Source organism: Phyllobates terribilis, unplaced genomic scaffold (assembly GCF_046119375.1).
Source record: "Phyllobates terribilis strain yellow unplaced genomic scaffold, ASM4611937v1 Scaffold_9__5_contigs__length_417890890, whole genome shotgun sequence".
Lineage (NCBI taxonomy): Eukaryota > Metazoa > Chordata > Amphibia > Anura > Dendrobatidae > Phyllobates > Phyllobates terribilis.
Genome location: NW_027362769.1, coordinates 119,592,746 through 119,618,227, shown reverse-complemented (window position 1 = coordinate 119,618,227; position 25,482 = coordinate 119,592,746). Strand labels below are relative to the sequence as shown.

The 25,482-nt window shown below is 40.9% G+C and overlaps 1 protein-coding gene across 3 annotated transcripts in view; it reads left to right on the top strand.

Annotated features, from left to right (window-relative positions):
* Positions 1–25,482, top strand: part of B3GALT1 (beta-1,3-galactosyltransferase 1) — a 513,983-nt gene that overhangs the window by 413,409 nt on the left and 75,092 nt on the right. The window contains exon 4 of one of the 3 annotated variants that reach the window (XR_012250678.1): positions 12,185–12,268. The exons of the other annotated variants lie outside the window; for them this stretch is intronic. The gene's annotated coding sequence lies outside the window, so the exon portion shown is untranslated. Of the gene's footprint in view, positions 1–12,184; positions 12,269–25,482 lie in introns of those variants that run through there. 3 annotated transcript variants of the gene reach the window in all.

The window sequence follows — 25,482 nt, the reverse complement described above, 5'->3', positions numbered from 1 at the left end:
AAAACAAGACGTTTGCAGCTAGAATAGTCATTTACCACATTAACAAAGTATAGAGTGTAATTCTGATTGATTTAATGTTAGCTTCATTGAAAAAAAATGTGCTTTTCTTACAAAAATAATGAGATTTCTAAATGACCCCAAACTTTTGAACGGTAGTGTATCTTTGTTTTTAAGCTTGGGAGCCTATGGGTTGGGTTTTATATATCAGGTATACGAATAGAAACCACGAAAAAAACAAAAATGAGTAATACCCTACAGCAAGTCAATAAGATATTAATACATGTGAATAACATAGGGTACAAATTTACAGAATAGTTAAGGAAAAACGCATTTGTTCCTGTCTATGTAACAGATGGCAACCAAAATGGTTACCAACACAGCTTCCACAAGGGTTGTCATCAAGTTTGTTGAAACTTTTGAACGACAAATCTTCCTAGTTCCTAAATAATATCCTCAAAATAGATTTTTTTAACAGAATAACACAGCCTATCTGACATTAGTTTCCTTTGTGTCGCTGGTACATCAGGTCTTCTCTCTATGCCACTAGATTCCTCTGCAGTAGCTTAGCTTTACTGGCTATTTCTCTGAAGCCATCTGGCTCCCTTTCATGGGAGACTATTTTATTATTATCTTTTCTACCTGTCCATTTTTTTGTAATCGAAAATTTTATGTTACTAAGAAACAGTAGAAATATGAAAAGTTATAATTGCTGACTACAAAATAATTGTTTGTAGTCTGTTACCATGGAGACACTTTTGAATTGGATAACATAAATAATAATCATAGATTGCAAAGGTGCAATCATTTTACAAAGCAAAAGCTGCTGCTATAACAAGTGAAATACTGCGCAGGAAGGAATTAAAATTACATTTATGTGTGCATGTTTGATTTATTTTGAACTGAAGGGGGTGTATTGTCTATGATCATGTGCTCTAATCAGTACTCCAGCCATTTTATTATATTACCTTCTGTATGATAGTAGTAATCTAAAATACGCCATTATGGGTCAATTCTATAGAAGGGTACCTTCACACACAAATATACTTTTGTCTGGTGTCTTGTTGCTTGTGGAAGTGCCATGAATTTCATGTGTTTTTTATAAGCATTTTTGGTGATGTTTTTTTATGTTCACTCATTTTTGACTAGTGTTTTTTTTTCTTTAATTTTTTTTACTGTTTAGGATTTAAAATAAACCACCATACCTAAAAATGTTGTGTTGCAAAAAAACACAATAGAGAATTAAAAGATACAACAAAGGTATGGAAAAAGTGCCGCTTGAGCAAAACACAATTAATCCGTTTTAGCCAGATAACTGTTTTTTGCATGAAAATTTTTCACCAGGCTTTCACATAAAATTGTTTAAAATGTCACCCATTTTTTACACAAATCAGTTTTACTAAATTTGACTTTTAAAGTTTTCATGTCCAGACCAGCTCTGCCCCCCCCCCCAAAAAAAAAACAAAAAAAACCTGAGCTGGGAGAGGAGTGGCCGAGGATAGCTGACAAATGACTCAAAATTTAATTTAATCCACTACTGAGAAAATAAGAAATTTAAAAAGAAATGTACTCCAGTCCCTGACTACCATACCTTTCTAGTGGTGTCACAGAACAGGTGCATGCCTGTTAATATATTTGGCACACATTACACCTTCAGCAACATTGCTGTGCAAAACAATAATCTTGATGAGTCAGGCCATAGTGTTTTGCATTTCATAGCTTCACATTGACTCCCTGCCAACACCTGGTCACATCATTTTTTGACAATAAAAAGTGTCTTTAAAGAGAAAATTAAAAGCAGTGTCTGAATCCACAAACCTGCTGGATTGACACATTGCATTTTTTTTCTTCAAAAATGTTGCAGCTAGATGTTGCTTTAAAGGTGTTGTCCACTACTAGGACAACCCCTGCTTGATCTAAATATTTGGCCCCAATAAAATAAAAAAGCCTATACTCACCTCCCATTCCAGCGCCGTTCCAGCGGTGTCGGCACTCGCGGTCCTGGGGCTCCCATGCTGTTGTTGTTTCACGTGAGCTTGGCGCCCAATCAGCACTGTCGAATTGAACATGAAAAGGAAGTCCAGGTTGCAGATGATCTCTGACTTCATCTTCATGTTTAATTCGTACGAAGGCGGAGACAGTGACACCAGCGATGATTGGGCGCCGTGCTCATGTGTCAAAACAACTGCACAGGAGCCCCAGGACCGCGAGTGCCGACATCATCGGAATGGAGCCGGCACGGGAGGGGAGTATAAGATTTTTTTATTTTATCGGGGCCAAGCATGGGGTATGACAAGGAGTTGTCCAAGTAGTGGACCAAAATGGTTACCAATACAGCTTCCACAAGGGTTGTCATCAAGTTTGTTGAAACTTTTGAACGACAAATCTTCCTAGTTCCTAAATAATATCCTCAAAATATAATTTTTTTTAACAGAATAATACAGCCTCTCTGACATTAGTCTCCTTTGTGTCGCTGGTACATCAGGTCTTCTCTCTATGCCACTAGATCCCTCTGCAGTAGGAAGTAGGAAATTTAAAAAGAAATGTACTCTGTGACGCCTCATGCTCGAAAAAGCCCTTTAGTTTACCCTGGGTGATGGGAGACTCGGAGTCGGGTCCTGTGATGGAGAGATGGGATGCAGCCATGGCCCGGACCCGACCCGTGCTCAGGGCCGTCACATTAAAAAGGATGGTATGGGCTTTTCCGGGTTGAGTGGCTGATTAACGACTACGCCACCTGTGGTGCCTGGTGAAGGGCCACCAGCGCCGCTGCTGTCCGCTGAGGCATGGTGTTATGGTGGCCAAAGTTCTTACTACTCCCCACAGGCGGAGCAGGGCCTCAGGTCAGAGGAACAGGATGGAGGGGGTAGTAGTAGAGGAAGACGGGCGCCGCGTCTTGCGGTGTAGCACAGAATAAACAGTCCGGAGGCCATAGGGGTGAACTTCCAAGGCTTTACTCACTTTAGAGATGGCAGAAGGAAGGCGACTCCCTGCTCCTCGCGGGGTCCTGCGATCACCTGGGACGGGGGTCCGACAACCTCCGAGTAAGTCAAGCACTCAGTCGGGACCCTACACCAGAGTGTTCCTGAACTACAGACCAGATCCTTTCCTGTCCGTGTGTGTGCGAAATAGGCTGGGTCTCCCTCTGAGCTCCTCTCAGAACCAGGGCACGGGTGGCAGCTCCGCTTCGTCCGATACCCGCTGGGATCCTCAGGGCCTTACCGGGCTTTCCCGACCAGGACATAGAGCAGCAAGGTCGGGTGTCGGGGGCCGGTACCCCTCTTGCAGCCGAAGTCCCTCTGAATATATCAGCATGTCGAGGACAGGTGGCGTACACCGCTCCGTCTGCATCCTGCCTGGGATCCATTTGCTGTGGAGCCACACTCTTGAGCTCCGGGCCTTCTTGGTCCTGGTCATTGGCCGGGTTGAGACATTCCTGGTCTGCAACCTGCCCCTCGCCCCAAGACTGGGATACGAGGGCTGTGTCCCTTGCCGATGCAGGCCCACACAGGGTCTGCGCTCCGGGAGGGAGGTCACAGTTACACACAGTATATGACAGCACAGAGAACAGCCGAAAGACCAAGACCAAAGATGGCTCTTTAATTAAATATGAAATTTGAATTGTAACTAAGTTGTAAGTGCTCCACCCTCACCCACTAACTGGTTCCCCTAACTCTTGGTTCCCCAGTCTCCCTGTAACCAGGAAGGCAGCACCTAGTGCATACTAGCCCCCTTTGGTGTAGAAATGTGGTGTTGGATGCAAAGGTTGGGTCACGACTATCACACTGTTCTTACCTCAGAGGAGGAACACTACACTCCATTAAAGAAGTGCAGCATCCCTGTGGCGGTCGAACCCTCAGGGGCGCCACATACTCCAGTCCCTGACTACCATATATTTCTAGCGGTGTCACAGAACAGGTGCATGCCTGTTAATATATTTGGAGCACATTACACCAGCTCACCCTTCAGCAACACTGCTGTGCAAAACAATAATCTTGTTGAATCAAGCCATAGTGTTTTCCAAGTAGTGGACAACTTCTTTAAGGCTAGAGTCACACAACTGTTTTTCTCTCATCCAAGAAAATCAGTTTGATTATGATAATCACACTGGCAAAACACAAGATAAAAAAACCAAAAAGCATATACCATACAGCAAGTAAATAAGTATATAGTAATGATACATGTAAATAGCATAGGGAACTTTGTTGATGCTATTTTGATCAAAAAAGCATGGAAGCCATCCCACCACGACAAGGTGTACCCATCAGGACGGTCCTAACCTGTCTCTAGTATTAAAACCTTACCATGTGTCAAACAACATCAAGGGGCTTTTATACTTTTTTGATCAAAATGGTGTTAACTATGTACCCTAAGATATTTACATGTAGGGTATATACCCTTTGTTTTTTTTTCTTGTGTTTTGTCAGTGTGTGATTAGCCTAATTGGACTGATTTTTTTGGATGAGCATTTATTTACTTGCTCTTTGTTTGTTTTTTTGTTTTTTGTCTGTGACATGGTCACGGTGTGAACGTGCTCTTACACTTTGCATGTATACCAACTTGTGCTCCAGCTCATTTCTTTAGTTTTGCTGTAATCACACTCTGATCAGACTCTGATCACAGTTTGATCAGAGTGTGATCCGATTTTCTCCATGTGGAGAATAAAAAAAAAAGTTTCTCCATTCAATCTGTCCATGAAAATCCGATCCCACTCTGATGTCATCCGTGTACAGTCTGATTCTTTTCACGGACCCATAGACTTGAATAGTCGAGTACGTTCCAATTATCGGAGTCAAATTGCGCATGTTGCGAATAACATGGCGACGAGTGTTATCCATCGTTTTGTCCAATTTTTTTACGCTTGTGTGCATGAGCCCTAACAAATATAACAAACTATTCTCATGTGTACATGTTTTCATTTGTTGTGTTTTGTACAATTTTTTTCTACTAATGGTACTGTACTTTTATCAAACCCCATGGAGTTGTATCTGGTATTTTAGCCCATAGGCTTCTCTATAGGATGTAAAAAAAAAAACAACAGTAAGAACACATATACAAAATGTCACAAAAGGATCCAAAAAATGCAGGAATAAAGGTCTGTATAAAAAAAGCCCTATAAAAGTTGGCAACCCATAGCTCTTCATCTCTAGTAAAATCTTGTCTCCCGGCATGCCATAAAAGCCACAACCTCTGGAGACCTACAAGACGAATACCACAGCTGTAAATATTTCTCTACATTGTTCTTCTAAACTTTGGCATATGTAGCAAAAGCTGGTATCAAGGTGAATATCTTAATGAATAGTAAAATCCAGCTGTTTAGTGTATTCCCAGCTGTGTGCAGACACCTCACAGAAAACAGAATAAGTTAATCAAAAGCTTGACAAATCCTACACATTCTAGAAATCTAAAAGATTTACCACACACTGTGTACCCCGCATATAATACTATATGATAGATTCAATGTGGGCATTTTACAGCTTTTCTTCTTTCATGCCAGCAGCTCAGATACACAGATGAATAATAACTTTATGTTGAATGTGTCAAGGCTGCGGGAACATGCTGTTGTATATCGTATTCTAAGTGGTAAAAAAAAAAAGCCCCCGGAATATTTCTATACTTTAGCAGATTTAAAAGAGAGTAAATAAAAGTCAATATTTTCTACATCGGACAAAAAAATTAATTAGAGCACGATGAATATATAAAGTGATGCAATCTTGAGAGATGTATTAACATTGTTGATAAAAAGAAAGTACAGTAGTCGTACCTGGCAACCAATTACGTTGCATCTCTCATATTTAGAGGTTCTTTGGAAAATGAAGCCAGAGGTATAATTATTTTTTAGAAGCAACTTTATTGGGGTAATTCATCAAAGCTTTGTCGACAGATTTGTGGCGAAAAAAGTTTTGAAAAGTTGTAACGGGAGGCAGGATGGTAGCCATGGTCGAGTGGCACTTCTGTTACTAATTCAAAAACCTAGGCCCTCTACAGAAATTGGGGATTCAGTTAATCCCTGGACTAAAGTTTTCCTCAGACATCTTCTCCTCACTGGACGTCCAGCCCTTCTTGGTTAAGGGCCCCGAAACAACATCTGACACAGTCCATAACTTTACCAGAATCGGTTCTTCTTGGGAAGGACGCCAAAACGAAGTGTTCGTGTCCATACTTAACAGAGACCCATGGGTCAATACAGTAGCGGCCCTTCCTGTCCAAGGGCACAGCCCTCCAAGTTCCTGACCTGGCTGGAGCATCAGGTCGTCCATCATCCCTCCCCCAAATATTTGTCCTTATGACCAGGACACAGTCCATGGGGAGTACAGTCTCTTTTTCCCCATCAGTCCTTATTTGGGCGCAGTCCTCAGCAAAGGGTGTGCAACCCTCTCGGAGCTGCAAAGTCCTCCAATCCAGAAAGGGGGTAAAAGAAACAACATCAGCCATCCATGGGTATCAACAAGAGAATCCCGAACAGTCCCTCCGATTCCTTTTAGGAAAAAAACATAGGCCTTCCGGCCACAAAGATGCCAACAGTCCTTCCAAAAATAACAAAGGTGGAGCACCTTAAACTTCGCTCCCTGAGACTTGACTGGTCTCCAGCCTTTAGATAGGGGTTCCTCAGAACTTAAACATTCAAAATAGCCTGCTGGACCAACTGAGTAACTGCAACTGCCCAGACGGAACCTTGGACACTGCTCAGGTGTCTCCTGGAATCTCTCCATCTTCTTCCAGACTCCTCTCAGGCAAAGCTATGCTCCTTTCAGACGAAGTCATCACTGGAATTCAAGGCCCAAAATCCTTCCTGGAGCTCTTCTACTATCTTCCTCCCCTCAGTATACCACTGCTCAGCACTCCTGAGGAATTCACTGCAGCTTCTTTGGGTTGACAACTGGGCACAATGCAGTAGTTGTCGGCCTGTGTCTGGCCTTACTGAATGGGATAGAGTTGAGGCCTACATACCTTGTGCAGTGGGCTCTACCTCTTCTTGGTACTCTGGAGTGGTCACAGACTCTCCGGTCCCCCAAGCAGTATACACTGAGTGTCTCCCTTCAGGCTGAACCACAATAATTGGTGATGATGGCATTCTCCAGAACTACTTGATCATGGTAAACAGGGCCCAAGGACAGGCAAAAGACTCCACACCCCCGCCAGTACTCCTCCACAGCATATGGGTCCCCATATTGACTCTCACTGCTCATGCCCTCTGCTTCTTTGTCGTCACTGCCATCGCTCATTCGCCACGCAAGCTGTGCACTTGCCTCGCAGTCACTGTGTGCCATCACGACGGCTTCCCTAGCTCCTCTCTCTTCACAAGCTGCAGGGAAATGGCACCAGCCTTTCACCCACCGCACGCTTCCTGTGACCTTTGCCTTGCCTCTTCGTAGGCCGGACTTCAAACGCGGCCGACGCGTCACCTTTCACTCTTGGCGACTCCGCCTTGGGTCACACCTCCTTCACTCATCATCTCTTACCCGATGGGCCAGTATTCATCTTAAACCGCTCCCTCCTCTGATTCACCACTCTCCTTCTGGATCGAACATCCTTTTCTCCGGGCCAGCCTCCCAGTGGGTTGGGGGTATTTTTGCACCTCCGTGCACCATTTCTGCCCATGACAGGCCAGTCTTCTCCACCTGAGACCACCCATTGCTGCCATCTTGGGACCCACATTTCTGGCCACCATTTTGGGATCACTGCTTTTGTCCACTATCTTGGTTCGTATACTTTTCTTTATTTTCCATTTTCTCCATTCATCTTCAGGCACCTCTCCTGCGCCAGGGGCATTTTTCTTATGGTCCATACTCAGCATTTTCTTGCTTACCCTACAGGTCATATTCACCCGTTGGATGCGACTACGCCAAATGTAATGGGAGGCAGGGTGGTAGCCATGGTTGAGTGGCACTTCTGTTACTAATTCATCGCCCGGTCCACTACAGAAATTGGGGACTCAGTGAATCCCTGGGTGTGTGTGCGAGCAGTGTTTCTGTGACAGTCATTTTCACATTTCTGATTCACCATCTGCGGCGCCGAATCTTTCGGTTTCCAGAATGAGATAGCCAAGCCAACTTGAAAATGCAAAGTCCTTTTTCCTTACAAACACATTTACATACACGGTATGGCATGAAATACATTTTCCTTCTTCATATACAGCCAACGGCACTTTCCCAGTGGTCATGGACACGGACATAGTTTGTGCAATAGTTGCAGAGTGATTCAGCCCTAAGGGCAACTCCATTTTCTGGAACTTGGAATTAAGGGAGCTAGTGCTATCACCCTACTGTTCCCGCTACCCAACTATCCTGGATCCACCTTGCTGATAAGGCTGTCCTAGTCACGGCACGTATGTGGAGTCCCCAAATAGGCTTACTTGAGGTATACTGTCCTGCTTGTCCCCGCTGCTGCTGGTCCCTTGTATTTGCTACCACACACACATCTGTCTCCTCTTGTTCTTGTCTAGTTCATTTTGCACAAGTGTCTCCTTCTCTGAGACTTTCTCACTGTCTCCTTTCTTCTCTAAGACTCACCACACAGTAACTGTAAGATGGCTGCCCCCAACTCCTAGCACCCCTCATTCTCTAACTGTCACTGAGGCCGGCCCAAACTGGTTAACTCTGTCCAGCACTAACTCGACATCACAAGCACAAACATATTAACTGCCATCTAACCTATTGCTGCCATCTAATGGTTATATCATAAACAACACATTTTATGATCACTATAATACACATATAATAAAACCGCTTTCGAGGGGAGCGGGAATCCTCAACCACCCCCTCACAAAGTGAACATTTTTTTGCGCCAAACAAAATGCGACTTTTGGAGTTTTCAAGCCTTTCTTCTCTCCAGTTCTGACAAAGTGAGCAGGATGAGATCGTGACGTGGCGTAAAATTCATGATGAATGCCGGTGTTCACTACGTCACATATCTTACTCCGTTAGAGACTGAAGTAAGGTTTGTGGTGAGGTACATGCCACTATGCACTTTGCCTGATTCATTAGGAAGCCTGTGTTTCTTAAAGAATAGGGAGCATCTGCTCCAACATATCCCTAAATCAAAACCAGTGAGAAAATCACCAGTCTTGATGAATTGGGGTCTATCTCTTTTCCTTTTGACCAGTGTTGAGTACATCTACCCCACTGTATTATGACCTAGAAATGACATTTAGAGGTTGAGAATGATACAGTATATTGAAGAAAATTAAAGATTTATTCCGTGTGTCATACATCCGCCTCTGGCATAACAAAAGTTTTGCCCAAAAAATAATTTGCTGTCATTCATATATAAAAATGATCCCACCCATTCAGGTCTACACTCTGACCAAAATATTCCAAATTAGAGATTAAGTTTTTGTCAGCTGTTTAGTCTTAAGTCTATAGAATTTGTGCAAATTTGCCAACTCTCCCAAAACATGCATGTGGCTCTGCAACGAGTTGGTCGAATCTCCCAAAGTCCAATTAAACCTCAAAAAAATTAGCCATCAGGTTGCTTTGTGCCAGAGTGTCTTGGGGGAGGGGCGAAGAGGTGGCAAGTTTGGTAATAGCTGGGAAAATGTGTGTATTGTAAATGAGGATATAAGTACAGATGAAAATTTTCATCAATGCACTCCTTGATCTTCAATGATGCCCATCTCCTGGATGCAAACCAGCTAAAGTTGGCAAATAAAAAGTTTCAAAAACTAATTTGTAAAGGAGAGAAGAGTGCGGTAGATTCCTGGCGCTACCGCTGATAAAGGTTAATCCAGGTAGTAAGTATAAAAAACTTCCAATTTATTGGAACATACAGTACAGACCAAAAGTTTGGACACACTTTCTCATTTAAAGATTTTTCTGTATTTTCATGACTATGAAAATTGTATATTCACACTGAAGGCATCAAAACTATGAATTAACACATGTGGAATTATATACTTAACAAAAAAGTGTGAAACAGCTGAAAATATGTCTTATATTCTAGGTTCTTCAAATTAGCCACCTTTTGCTTTGATGACTGCTTTGCACACTCTTGGCATTCTCTTGATGAGCTTCAAGAGGTAGTCACCGGAAATGGTCTTCCAACAATCTTGAAGGACTTCCCAGAGATGCTTAGCACTTATTGGCCCTTTTGCCTTCACTCTGCGGTCCAGCTCACCCCAAACCATCTCGATTGGGTTCAGGTCTGGTGACTGTGGAGGCCAGGTCATCTGGCATAGCACCCCATCACTCTCCTTCTTGGTCAAATAGCCCTAACACAGCCTGGAGGTGTGTTTGGGGTTATTGTCCTGTTGAAAAATAAATGATGGTCCTACTAAACGCAAACCGGATGGAATAGCATGCCGCTGCAAGATGCTGTTGTAGCCATGCTGGTTCAGTATGCCTTCAATTTTGAATAAATCCCCAACAGTGTCACCAGCAAAGCACCCCCACACCATCACACCTCCTCCTCCATGCTTCACGGTGGGAACCAGGCATGTAGAGTCCATCCGTTCACCTTTTCTATGTCGCACAAAGACACGGTGGTTGGAACCAAAGATCTCAAATTTGGACTCATCAGACCAAAGCACAGATTTCCACTGGTCTAATGTCCATTCCTTGTGTTCTTTAGCCCAAGCAAGTCTCTTCTGCTTGTTGCCTGTCCTTAGCAGTGGTTTCCTAGCAGCTATTTTACCATGCAGGCCTGCTGCACAAAGTCTCCTCTTAACAGTTGTTGTAGAGATGTGTCTGCTGCTAGAACTCTGTGTGGCATTGACCTGGTCTCTAATCTGAGCTGCTGTTAACCTGTGATTTCTGAGGCTGGTGACTCGGATAAACTTATCCACAGAAGCTGAGGTAACTCTTGGTCTTCCTTTCCTGGTGCGGTCCTCATGTGAGCCAGTTTCTTTGTAGCGCGTGATGGTTTTGCAACTGCACTTGGGGACACTTTCAAAGTTTTCCCAATTTTTCGGACTGACTGACCTTCATTTCTTAAAGTAATGATGGCCACTCGTTTTTCTTTACTTAGAATTTGTATTATGGCAAGAAAAAAGCAGCTAACAGTCTATTCAGTAGGACTATCAGCTGTGTATACAACAGACTTCAGCACAACACAACTGATGGTCCCAACCCCATTTATAAGGCAAGAAATCCCACTTATTAAACCTGAAAGGGCACACCTGTGAAGTGAAAACCATTTCCGGTGACTACCTCTTGAAGCTGATCAAGAGAATGCCAAGAGTGTGCAAAGCAGTCATCAAAGCAAAAGGTGGCTACTTTGAAGAACCTAGAATATAAGACATATTTTCAGTTGTTTCACACTTTTTTGTTAAGTATATAATTCCACATGTGTTAATTCATAGTTTTGACGCCTTCAGTGTGAATGTACAATTTTCATAGTCATGAAAATACAGAAAAATCTTTAAATAAGAAGGTGTGTCCAAACTTTTGGTCTGTACTGTATTTCAGAGTAGAAAAATGTGAGAAAAAACAAGTGGCACTCACCATCCATAAAATCTTCCTGTTATTTTCGCAACCATTATGGACGACGGCCATTTCGCATATCGACATAATACTAAATGTTTTATATGTAGAAAATGATAGACTTTTGTTTGCAGTGTCAAAAACTGACAAAATGGCTTATCCTGTGTATGTCATAGATGTTGAAAGTAGGAAACACTTAACACTTAAATATACTGTAAATCTATTCAACTGTTTCTGCTTTCTATTGGCTGTGTCATTATTTAAGTAAAAAAAAAAGGGTTTTATATCCTGTGAAATGTATGGATAAGTATTAAAGCAGAGCTGTGTTACATCTATTATTATAGCCGCCAAGCTTGCTTAAAAGCAATTAAAATACCAAACAGGTTTATGTCCTAAAATGCCGCTACTCTGGACTTTTCATTCGAGATAGGCAATAATGTGACATTTTCAGTACCTAATGTATGTGTGTGTTGTCTGTTTAGAAAGTTAATCACCCATTACTCATATGTCTAGTAGATTTCACAGAGCGTAACTGCTTTTACCATCTGTGGCTGTTATACATTATATTTTACTGGATAATGTTTCATAATAAAATGTGAGATAACTTTTTACTGCAGCACAACAAATTAAAAATTCTGAATGCAGAATATTCCGTGCCGAAAAGTAATATTCAAGCCGAAGGCTAGCACCAAACAGGGGTTGGGTTCTGTGCTTTGCTGTGCTGTGGTTTCTCCTATAAAATCAGCTTTGCTCAATTTTGCTTCTAGCTGGCGTTTTTTGGGCCTAGCAGAGAAAATTTTTCTGAAGTCCCACCTTCCATCTTAACAGAACATGTGCATTGTTCAGGGTGCAGAAGACATAACATCAATAAGGTATGTTGTGAGTCAATCCTTTAAAAGGGGGTGTCTCATGAAGACAACGCCTGCATACCTCCCGACCATCCTGGATCCACCAGGACATTCCCAAATTTGGGAAGCTGAACAAATCGATTTGCAGAACCCTGCAGGACCCTAGTATTCTTTGGCCACTAGGCGGGAGCCTTGCACACCACCTCCTACTGGCATCACCGACTCTTCTTTTGAATAACCGGACTGGTATGGCATCTTCATTGTGCCGTAATGCACGCACAACATCACACCAAGAAGCTAATGAAAATAGGAGTCTGGATGCCAGCAGATAGAAGGTGGTTCATAGGTTTCCCACCTAGAGGCCATAGAATATTATTACTTATTATTACTATTACATATTAAAGGTTCTACATTTGAACCTGTAAGTGAAAACTATGTAATATATTTAGTTAATCTGCTTTCTGAATATTACCTTCCCATCGTAATATATCATTAATAAGACTTTTCCTCTCCTGCTTAACACCTTAGCAACATATTATGTACATTTTTTGTCACAGGTCACTGAGGGTGCTGCATACCAGGCAGATGCCGGCGGTGTTACATAGCCGACATCTGCCTGCAACTGCACCGACCTGAACATTACTCCAATAACTGCAGTTTAATTATTTAAATACTGCTGTTAATTAAATGATGCATTTGCTAGTGCACACCGACTCTCATTGGCCCCTCCGCCAAGGGGCTGCCATCTTAGCTTTAGTGTGAAGCTGAGCCACAGATTGGACTTTATGGGAGAACTGAAACTTCACTACATACTGCAATACTGTGGTATTGCAATATACAAAATAAGTGCTCAAATTATTGCGATTCAAGTGTCTTATCGGTATTAAAAATGAGAAAAAAGGTGTTTAAAAAAAATAATTAAGTTCCATCACTCCCCTCTGCCACTTAAAAAAAGGAGAATTAGTTAAAAAAAAAAAATACACGTTTGATAGAATGAACGTATATATATATATATATATATATATATATATATATAAATATATATAAAATTATTTAAATTGTACTTTAAATGCTGAAAAGAAAAAAAGCCATCTAAACACACAAATAGACATTTTTTGGGGTTTCCACATTTCCCTTGAAAAATAAACTGAAAAGAGATCAAAATGTCATACGTATCCCAGAAAAGTATCAATAAAAATGGCAGATTTGTGCTCAAAAAGCAAAACCTCACATAGATCCATGGATGAAAAAATAAAAAAGTTTCAGATCTCAGAAAATGGCAACAGAAACATTCTACATTTATTTTAACAGCGGAAAAAAAAAAAACCTTAGAACTTTGCCTTTGCCTTAATCATACCCACCTAGAGAACCATCAATTTTATTTCACAATAAATACTGTAAAAAAAAACAATGGGACAGTTGCATTTTTTACACCATTTCATCCCACTTGAAATGCTTTTCCCATTGTTCAATACATTGTATGGTAAAATGAAGTCTTATATGCAAATTGTCTCTTCCGTGAGGAAGAGGACTTGAACTCTATAGCGTCATCTATTGGAAGTAGCGATCCTACAAGTCACAATCAACCCTTTAACGAGCCTTGAAATAAGACTTAGGATAAAAGCCAATTCAGAATCTTAACTTGTAGACACGGTGTTTCGGGGTACTGACCCTCATCAGTACAAAGTATGAGATCTGATTTGGCTAGATGAGAGGCTAAGACTGGGATCTAAGGGGTAAGGTTTCACCTTGTGGAGAGTGACATGCCAGATTTGGCACACCAGTATTAGGAGACTTAAATGCCTTACATGCTCCTCTAGGAAATTTAAATATGAAAATTGTCTTATATAAATATTTTTCAATCATTATCATTACCAAAAAAATTTTATTTTTTATTTCACATTTTGTGCAAGGTCAATCTTTTTAATTTATGGCCTCATATGGGAATATAAGGCACTTCCATGCATACTTAATACGAAAATCTGATCTCGATTGTGAGCGACTTCATCCCAGGAGAACTTTTCACTGATTCATTAAACACTAACTGATCAAATGAAGCCATGTGAAGCACAGTCCTGCCAATTTGACAGTACATTACTGTTAAGTCATTCTCAGCCACTTCATTAACAGGCAATTATTTGACTTGCGTGTGCCATTTTGATTATATGGCCCATTACAAAAAAAAACCCAATTGCTTCTTTTTACGATCTAATAGAATTAAAACCAAAGTTACACATACAATGCAATTATTAATGATGACCGGATAATAAACGTTGAATTAGCTAAGGTATAATCACAACAAAATTGTTATCTTATTGGTTCTTTACATTTTGAAAAAAAGTATTAATGCTAGTCTCCAGCTACGAACATAATTTTTATTTTAGGTTCATATGCTATAAAATTGCTATGGATCAGATGTTAGCTATTCTGCTACAAAACACCAAATCTTCTGCTTCCTATAATGTAGGCATGGAATTAAATTATAAAATGCTACTTGTCCTACATTCAGCCATAATTGTAAGTGTTATGCTCCCCCTATTGGTAGCGCCAGGAAGCCAGAATTTTAACAATTAGAGGAATTGGTCCATCATAATAAGTTTTCCGCTATCCACAGGATGGGGTCCAGACCGCTGGGATCCCAACTGATCTCAATCTCCCGTGGATAGGTAAAAAAAACGTATCATGTGCCAGCTCGTTTGAGCTCCTGTATTATGTAAATAGAAAACTTTTTGGACCTTTGAGCATCCTTCCACTATTTTTTGCCTAAGGGAAGCAAAAGGTTCTGCTGTACTAGTAATGGTTTCTTATGAATTGATAAACTTATTGCAGACTTTGTATGTAGGCCCATGAGCTTCAAGCTACTTCTCTTGATGACACCAAAAAAATCCAGCATGCCAACACTATTACTTCTCTACCTAAAGTACTTCTCTATCTCTAGAAGCTCCACACTGATTTTTAGGCAATAATTTGGATAATGTGAAACAGAGAACATTCAATTGGGATAATAAGTTTCTCAGAACATCTAGAGTGGTCAAAGAAAAATGCAAAAACCCATGTTGATCCCAGTGGACGGTAGACGGACGGTAGACCACCCACTGGGATGAATATGTGTGACTTTGATGTAATCTGCTCTCGCTAAATCTCCAGGAGAAACTCTCATCAATGATGGGGTAATAGGAGACAAGACGATCCAGAAAGACTGAGTACTTTTAATGGACTATGTGTTTCAGGGACAGTCTGTCTCCATCATTATATGTACATGATGAGGAGGATGGACCATCCCTGAAAAGCATAGTCCATTAAAAGTATTCAATCTTTCTTGATCGTCTTTTCTCCTCTAGTACAGTGCCCGGACGATGCCACACATATTTTCCTGTTCATTCTATTTCTACAGACAGTGATAGTCCTTGGGAAAAAAAGAAAGGATTTTTCGGCACATCCAGCCAGATAATAAATTAGAATTATTTTATTGAAAAATGTTTAAAACCGATAATACATTGAAACCGGTTTCAATGCTTTAACTGTTTTAAACTTTTTTTCAATAAAATCATTCTAATTTATTATCTGGCTGGATGTGCCAAAAAAATCCTTTCTTTTTTTTCCTATCTTGGCTGTTATCACCAGTGGATACCGAATCCGCACAATGGACTCCTCAAGAGAACTGAAGTTGTGAAGGAAGCCAACGTGGTGAGCTCCAAAGCTCCCACCTCCCCTCCCTCAATGTGCCTCTCCATTGTGATAGTCCTTGCTAATTGGCTGTACTATGACATGCAATGTGATAGCTGCAAGACATCATGGGGAAGAGACAATGTGATCCTTCTCTGCGTGATATACGGTAATCAAATTAAAAATTGTTCGAATTTTATTGGGTTCAGCAAATTCCTAAAAATTGGGCATATATTTGATTCACATTAAATCAATTCGCTCATCTCTACTACATAGTTTTAATCAAATAAAAAAAAAATATCTAGGTGATACAATCATTTACGGTTGCATACCATAGAAGGCTGCCACGAGCCGCTGGCTATGATAATATATCTCTATGGGAATATTGTAAAATATAAGCATCCCCTTGTTCAGTCAATATCAAAAACGTAAGCCAGTTGGTATAATAAAGGCAATTTCAGCTCATCAGCTCCAGGCAAGTGTAACATATTCCTCATAAAAATCATGCCCACATGTTTTATACAGTATGCCAAATAACCCATGACTGGTTACTCTGCATTTGCTGTATCATCGGATTACGCTTCGTAAAGGTTTTGCATGTGGCCTGTTGCAGCAAAAGTTGCAGTATCCACTCTTTTATGCACACCCAAAATATTAAGAAAAACAGTTGACGATTAAATGACAAAATAGTTTAATTAAAAGTACAGTTGTTTCAAGTGCACAAGGGAAGTGACTTTGCCATGAAGGAGGTCAACACTTTTAGTGCTGAATGGGATTGCAGAGCAGTAAAAATCCAGTCCTGCATAGCAGTGAAGGGATTATGGAGAGTTTCATGTCTCTAATCCCTTCAGTGTTCTGCAAGACCCTCTAGCATTGAAGGGATTAAGAACACATTTTTGAAGAGTGAACAGTGAATTATCGAGGGTCAAGGATAAAGGAAAAAAATAAAGTTATCCCAGGTATCTGCGTAAATGCCAGAGATAGAAAACAGAGGAGAGCAAATTGCTTGGAGCCAGATTATTCTAGCTTTATATAGTCATAAAATTGCTTTAGAACTGAGATAATTGAGAATAATTTAGTAGTTGGAATTTGGTCAATGAAAATTCAGACTGTCAGGGTAAACAGAGCTCCTGCTCCACCAGTAATTAAAGATTGATATTAAGGATTGGCAAATACATCGAGATGTGGGATAATGTCTCTTTTATGTAAGAACCTGCCTGGAAATGACTGGGACTTGGATGATACATTTAAGGTCTTAACATTCCAAATCTACTAAAAGTTGACACATGTTAATCCAAGAGGAATCCATGTTAGAACTAACTCCAAATCAGGCATCACAATGTAAAATCATTAAGTTGTTTTGTTGCCACCATATCTTCTGCTGCTCTTGGTGGGTATTAACTTGACTATGGCAAAAAGAAAAAAATCATCCGTAGCTTCAGACACCATCAACCCCTAAGAAGTTTAATCCAAATTCCAACCTGATATTTATCATTATTGAATGGTTTTATATTTTCTCTTATTAAAATGTCAATTTTTGGAAAGGATAAAAGATCATGGTTTTGCGACAAACAGACTTTGCTCTATCAAAACAGTGAATATGGTGGTATCTTACAATTTACCATATTTGCATATTTATACTACCAACATGTTTAGATTGGGATTATATGTAAAATTGACCCTGGTGCCGGAGTGTTCCTTTGCCACATAAAGGGTAATGTTTCTCCTTATGGAGAATGACATGCCAGAGTAAGGAGGCTTATAAGGCTGTGGAATGTTGGAGAATTAAATATGTAAGTTGTCTCTTTAGAGAGGAAGAGGACTTGAACTTTGGTGCCACCGATTGGACGTAGCAGTGCTAAAGTCAATATCAGCCCTTTAACGAGCCTTGTAACATGACTTAGGATAAAAGCCAAACCAGAATCTCAATTTGCAGACACATATTTTGGGGTGTTGTCCCTCCTCAATGCAAAGTATGAAATCTGATTTGGCTGTATGAGAGACCTTTGACTCTCTCATACAGCCGAATGAGATCTCATGCTTTGCACTGAGGAGGAGCAACACCCTGAAACACATGTCTGCAAATTGAGATTCTGGCTGGGCTTTTATCTTGAGTCATATGGTAAGGCTCGTTAAAGGGTCGATAGTGACTTTTAGGATTGCTACTTTCAATAGATGAAACTAAAGTCCAAGTTCTCTTACTCTCTGAAGAGACAATCTGCCTCGTTAAGTGGGGGGCTTGATACATATTCTGCATTTTTGCTCGGGCGCACTAAGTTATACCACTGCCCTTTGCATTGATAGCAGATACAAACCAAAACAGGATGTTTGGTTACCGTGGTGGCTCCTAAATATAATCTGTCACCAGTATTTTGCTACCTAACCCGAGAGCAGCATAATGTAGAGTAGAAACCATGATGTGTCCAGTGATGTATCACTTACTTGGCTGTTTGCTGTAGTTTGATAAAAGTCAATGTTTTATCAGCAGGAGATTATTGCTAGAGGACTTGTAAGCATTCTGCTATGTAGTCCTTCATATGCATGAGTTCTGCATAACCCCGCCCCACCACTGTTTGGTAGCTTTCTGCCTATTCACAGTGTTCACTGAAAGCAGCAAATCAGTGGTGTGGGCGGAGTTAAACAGAGCTCAGCATTCTGACAATTGGTAGATCTCTATCAATTAAAAAAGTGTTTTTATCAAAATTGCAGCAAGCAGCTCAGTAAGTGATACATCGTCGGAATTAGGGTCTCTGCTTGAACATCATGCTGCTCTCAGGTGGGGCAGCAAAAACCTGGTGACAGATTCTCTTTAAGGAGAAAAATAATCAGAGAAGGAAAAGATGAGATTAAATGCTACTATTCCATACTCAACAACTCTTAAAGAGCATCCAACTGAGACGCAAGCCAACTGGAAGGTTGTATAGTAAATGCTCAAGCAATACTGATGGTTACAGATATTTTGCCTCATGTGCACAGAGAGTGTGGTCACCAACACAAGAAGTCATCTAGAGCTGGGAGAATCGAGAGATCCGAACTCATGGAAAGCAGGGATCTGAAGACTTAATGTAAAACAGCAACTGGCAAACATTTCAATACTTAATAATTTACAGAAGAGTGGTTTTCTAACCAGAGACATATTGCAAAATCTGCAGAAGTTACCCTCCCACCACTGACTATGTTGCATTTATAATGTAGATAACAGATCCCAAGTGCAACGGCAATCTCTGCACCTTCTATATCCATGTCCCTGTTCTCGAGTGGAGTTATGTTTTGACAGTTTTTTAATATTCCTATTAAAATGACTGTGAGAAAAATTAAGCTTATGCTAAATATCTCATGACACGCCTCCTGATGAAGATAATGGGTGAAACGCGCGTTGGGGCAGAGAGGCGGACAATACACGGGCACTGATAATCTACCAGCAGGTATTTATCTGTCCACAATAACTTATGGGTTTATCTGGACCTCACATGTGATATGCACATGCTTGACTTTGAGCACTTTATTTACAGTTAACTGGAGCCCATATATAGGTAAAACATTAATGAGATAAGAAATGTGGCAAATTAAAAAAAAAAAAAAAAAATCGCAGGCCAAAATAGACCTGTCCTTTTTAGAAGTTAATTTTTGTTTTTATAGCTCAAAGTAATAACTAAAGTTGAAGCTCCTAAGGATTAAATGCCGAATGATAGATTGTCTTTCTTATGGCAACGGTGGCTGCTCGCAAAAACACAAAAACAACACTAGTACTTATAAATCTAACAAATTGGTTATAAACTTGCTCTGACCTTTTGGAAAAAGCATTTGCTTTGTACAGACCATACTGGGAGACATAATCCAGTGGCAGACAGCAGGATCATTGCTGTATGTTTTGTGCTGTGTAATGAGACAATGTGATGAAAAGCCTATCCCAGCAGAGAATTCACACCTGCTGTTACCGAGCTCCCGGCGAAACAAGTACAGCCAATACAAAATGAAAAATTAGAGTCGTCGGTGGTCTTCTGGGTTATATGTGCTATTCCTTTCCTGTAAATCAACTTTATTATTCAAATATTTCTGCAGGTCTTGTACCATGATCACAGCACTAAGCAGCGCCATCCTGTGAGTCATGTTTCTATTTGGTTCACATTATTAATATTGGAGTTGTAGCTACTGTGGACTTTTGGTCACCTTTAGTTTGGTACTCTCTTCACTGTAACTTCCCTGGCCAAGGAAAATTGCTTATTGATTGTCCCTCCACTTAATATTTGCACACTTGATAATTTTCCCGTAACGTCCCAGGAATCAGAGGAGACCTCCTAGACTTCTGGAAGAATCGACAAATCTCTCGAGACTGCCAACTTGTCTGAAAACTCTGGAATTTAGGACCATAGGGGACTGACTGTTGAGAGATGGGTAATAGAGTATGGAGAAGAGGGAAATGGTGTGGGGTGTAGCATTATAGAGTGGTGTGGCAAGGATTTGCTAATGGACACGCCTTACGGATTCTTGCTGTCAAGATATCAAAAATGGATATCCAGTAGAGACTAGCTAATCTGTCAATTTAGGGGATGGGGGTTTGAGATATATGCTCACCTGATGGCGTCCTTGGTCCCAAAGCATAATAAATAGATGGGCTGGGTAGGAATAAACAAAGAATAAATTATCATACTTGCCTAGCTCCTTACTTGTCCTTGCGACTGCAGCCCCCCGCCAATCCATCAGAATCTTGTTAAGGCAAGTATCTTCTTCACTCGCCACCAGGGCTGGCTAGGACTTCGTGCACGTTATGACATCATTGCACCAAGTCATCATAATGTGTGCTGACCCACATGGCCAACGGCAGCCACACACATTATGGCACCTTTAGATCATTTTTCCCTCTTTTTCTTTTCCTCCACCCAAGATTCATGGCTTGAGCCACTTTGACTTTGATTGCGGCTTGTCGCTAATTAAGCGAACAGTCCCAAACTACATTTATTACAGCTCTGGCAGGGTCCGGTTACAAGGGATTATTCCTTCCCCAATATTGCCACTGATGCAAGTATAGCATTCAGATACTGAAACGAAAATAAATTTCCTTTATCCAATCACCCTTTATTTTGGACATTTTTTCGGCTTCACTCATTAAGATGGTGTGGTTTAAAGGGAAGGAGGAGTGACTTAACGACAAAGTGGCATGGGTTAAGATGTCTCACAATGCGTCAAAGTTTTGGTACAATACAAATCATTTAAACTATTCGACCAATAGGTTATTAAAATGTAAACAAAAGTGTCTAGAGATGTGCCAAATATGGCAAAATTGATGCATCTAGTCTAATTCTAAGCCGTCTAAATTTGAGACAGTATTAATAAATCTACGACATTGCTTGAGTAGTTGTTTTTAATACTGAAATGTATAAAGTGATACATTCCCTTAAACAAGTAGCACATTGTAGAAGTATATTTATTCAATGCTTATGAACAGGAAAACTATTAATGTTTGTGACCATGATCACAACTTAATAGATACAAATGAGCACAGATCACATTAATGGTTAATATATAGGTTGTGCACCATTTCTTTGCTGTGACAACGTAATTTCTTCTGCTAAAAAGGTGATCTTGCTTATCTTCATCACCTGAATCTTCCTAATATTTGAGTCATCCATCCCCAAATTCAGAATTGGAATTTGTCAGCCCAACATCTGCGGAACCTGCAAACGTCCTAAGAACCAATCATTTCAAATGCGAATACTAAAGACAAATCTCATATACAATAGATTTGTTTAGGGATAGAAATTCTAAAAGAAAGAAAAATTACAAAGGATAAGTTGTAAAAACAAGTGAATTACTTCTTCTTGTTAAGATAAGAGCAAGAAGTCATGAATCTTACTCTCTTCTCTTTCCTAAAGTGTGGTGTTGAGTCCTGAACTGCCGCCTCATCATTCTGATCGGATCATTTATTTTACGCTTAAAGCAAGAGAAGGTTAAAAGTATAAAAAAAATATCTGTCTCTGCCACAAACTCCTTGACAATGGATTGATATAAGGATTCCCTAGTGGTCTTACTTTATGAGAAGTCAAATTCTGTCTACAGCTGTTAACTGGAAATTGAGGTTTGTGGAGGGAATAATGGTTTTCTGATAGTCTTATCTGTAACTTAAATTGGCACTAGGTCAGATGTTTTATGGACCATGCTTCAAATACATTAATAAAAAATAATAATAAAAAGAAGTAATGGAGAGCATTTAGTCGATCAAATGTGCTCATACTAACCTGATTAAATCAATAATTCAAAATCATTAAGATCTTTATGGACTCCATTTATTAAGTGCACAATCACTGATTATGCGTACTGTAATATGCTTTATCATAGCTCTGGAGCTAGAAGGTTTTCTGTGTTTTAAAGGACCACTCAAGGCATATCAAAGCCATTATTGTATGTGGCTGGACGAGGGGGCGATGCTTGTCACAGGGATTCTCTTTTGTGTTCCTTGCATTTTCTGTCAAGCATTGCCTCCTTATGTTCATTGCTAGGCTTATCCCAGTGGATTTTTTCTGTAGGGAGTAGTTTTTTTTTTTAATGCTCATCATTATCTCCTTTCTTTTTAGCATCTCTTTTACTTTTTGGGGAATTCATGAGACACGTTTCATAATTGGATTGAAATCTGCAAGATAAATGCATTCACACACAATAGCTAAAAGAACAATAATACAATTTACTGAAATGATAAAGAAGAAAACACACAAGAGAATCTATAATATAACCAGGGATGCGTGTCTCTGTCTGAAGCCTCTATAGACTGCGCATGCACATTCTGGCTCTAGACAGAAGAAGGCATCCAGCCGTTACAGAGGAGAGTATGGTGCCGGAGATCGCGGTATGCGTAGACACTCAACGCATACCGTGATCTCCGGCGCCATACTTACCTTACCGGGAGGAGCAGGATTGGGGGGTGAGGGGTGCCATGCATACCAGAATAGGGATGTGGGGTACCATGCATACCAGGATGAGGGATGGGGTGCCATGCATATCAGGATGAGGGGTACCATGCATACCAGGATAAGGATGAGGGGTGCCATGCATACTGGGATGAGGGATTGGGTGCCATGCATACCAGGTTTCTGGGATGAGGAGGCTATACATACCAAAATTGGGATTAGGGGTGCCATGCATACCAGGATAAGGATGAGGAGTGCCATGCATACCAGGATAGGGATGAGGAGTGCCATGCATACCAGGATAGGGATGAGGAGTGCCATGCATACCAGGATGGGGGTGAGGGAGCCATGCATAGCTGGATTGGGGATGAGGGAGCCATGCATACCAGGATTGGGGATGAGGGGTGCCATGCATACCAGGATAGGGATGAGGGGTGCCATGCATACCAGGATGGGGATGAGGGGTGCCATGCATACAAGGATGGGGATGAGGGGTGCCATGCATACCAGGATAGGATGGTGGGGACAGGATGGGGGCAGCACAAATGCCAGGATGGGGGCAGCACAAATACCAGGATGGGGGCAGCACATACCAGCATGGGAGACCATATACCAATAAAAATGCTCGCCACCAGGGTGTAGAACGGGTTCAATAGCTAGTATAAATATATAAATATATATATATGTATATTCTCTTGCATGCATTCTTCATTATAATTTCAGTAAATTGTATAATCCTTTTAGTTATTGTGTGAATCCATTTATCTTGCAGATTTCAACACAGATATATACAGTGCCTACAAGTAGTATTCAACCCCCTGCAGATTTAGCTGGTTGACACATGCGGAATTAACTTGGCATTGTGACATTTGTACTCTAGATCAGCCTGGAAGTGGGAAATGCACTGCAGCAAATATTGTTTTGTTTTTTTTTTAAAACGTTAAAAGTTAATTCAGAGTGTCATTTATTATTCAACCCCTCAAACCACAAGAATTCTGTTTGGTCCCCCTAAAGTATTAAGAAGTAGTTCAGGCACCAAGAATAATGAGCTTCACATGTGTGGATTAAAGATCTCTTTTGCAAACCTTTTCTGACTATTTAAGACCCTCCCCAAACTTGTGAACAGCACTCAGACATGGTCAACATGAGAAAGACAAAGGAGCATTCCAAGGCCATCAGAGACAAGATCGTGGAGGGTCACAAGGCTGGCAAGGGGTACAAAAACACTTTCCAAGGAGTTGGGCCTACCTGTCTCCACTGTTGGGAGCATCATCAGTGGAAGGCTTATGGAACTACTGTTAGCCTTCCACGGCCTGGACAGCCTTTGAAAGTGTCCTCCCGTGCCGAGGCCAGGCTTGTCCGAAGAGTCAAGGCTAACCCAAGGACAACAAGGAAGGAGCTCCAGGAAGATCTCATGGCAGTGGGGACATTGGTTTCAGACAATACCATAAGTAACGTACTCCACCGCAATGGTCTCCGTTCTAGACGAGCCCGTAAGGTACCTTTACTTTCAAAGCGTCATGTCAAGGCTCGGCTACAGTTTGCTCATGATCACTTGGAGGACTCTGAGACAGACTGGTTCAAGGTTCTATGGTCTGATGAGACGTGACGTTTGGAGACTGGATGGCACTGCATACGACCCCAAGAATACCATCCCTACAGTCAAGCATGGTGGTGGCAGCATCATGCTGTGGGGCTGTTTCTCTGCCAAGGGGCCTGGCCATCTGGTCCGCATCCATGGGAAGATGGATAGCACGGCCTACCTGGAGATTTTGGCCAAGAACCTCCGCTCCTCCATCAAGGATCTTAAGATGGGTCGTAATTTCATCTTCCAACAAGACAACGACCCAAAGCACACAGCCAAGAAAACCAAGGCCTGGTTCAAGAGGGAAAAAGTCAAGGTGTTGGAGTGGCCTAGTCAGTCTCCTGACCTTAACCCAATTGAAAACTTGTGGAAGGAGCTCAAGAATAAAGTCCACATGAGACACCCAAAGAACCTTGATAACTTGGAGAAGATCTGCATGGAGGAGTGGGCCAAGATAACGCCACAGACCTGTGCCGGCCTGATCAGGTCTTATAAAAGACGATTATTAGCTGTAATTGCAAACAAGGGTTATTCCACAAAATATTAAACATAGGGGTTGTATAATAATTGACCCACACTTTTATGTTTAAAATTTAATAAAATTCAACTGAGCAACATAACTTTTTGGTTTGTAAGATTTATGCTTCTGTTCACAAATCCTACTCTCGTTTGCAGTTTGAAGGCTCTAACTTATTTGCATCTTATCAAACCAGCTAAATCTGCAGGGGGTTGAATACTACTTGTAGGCACTGTATATATATATATATATATATATATATCTCCAAGATAAAAGCAAAAGTAGCAAACACCCTGTAAGAAGTGAATAGTAATAGTACATGTAAATAACATAGGGGACTTAGTTAACACTATTGTGAACAAAAGGGCATAAAAGCCATCCCGACGCAACAAGGTGTATCCAATTGGGACTGCCCCTAACTTTTGTAATTCACCTCACTATGTGTCAGCAGATGTCAAAATATATGGTAGCAGAGCAGGACATATCTATCTATCTCATGTCTATCTATCTATCTATCTATCTATTTATCTATCTATCTATCATCTAT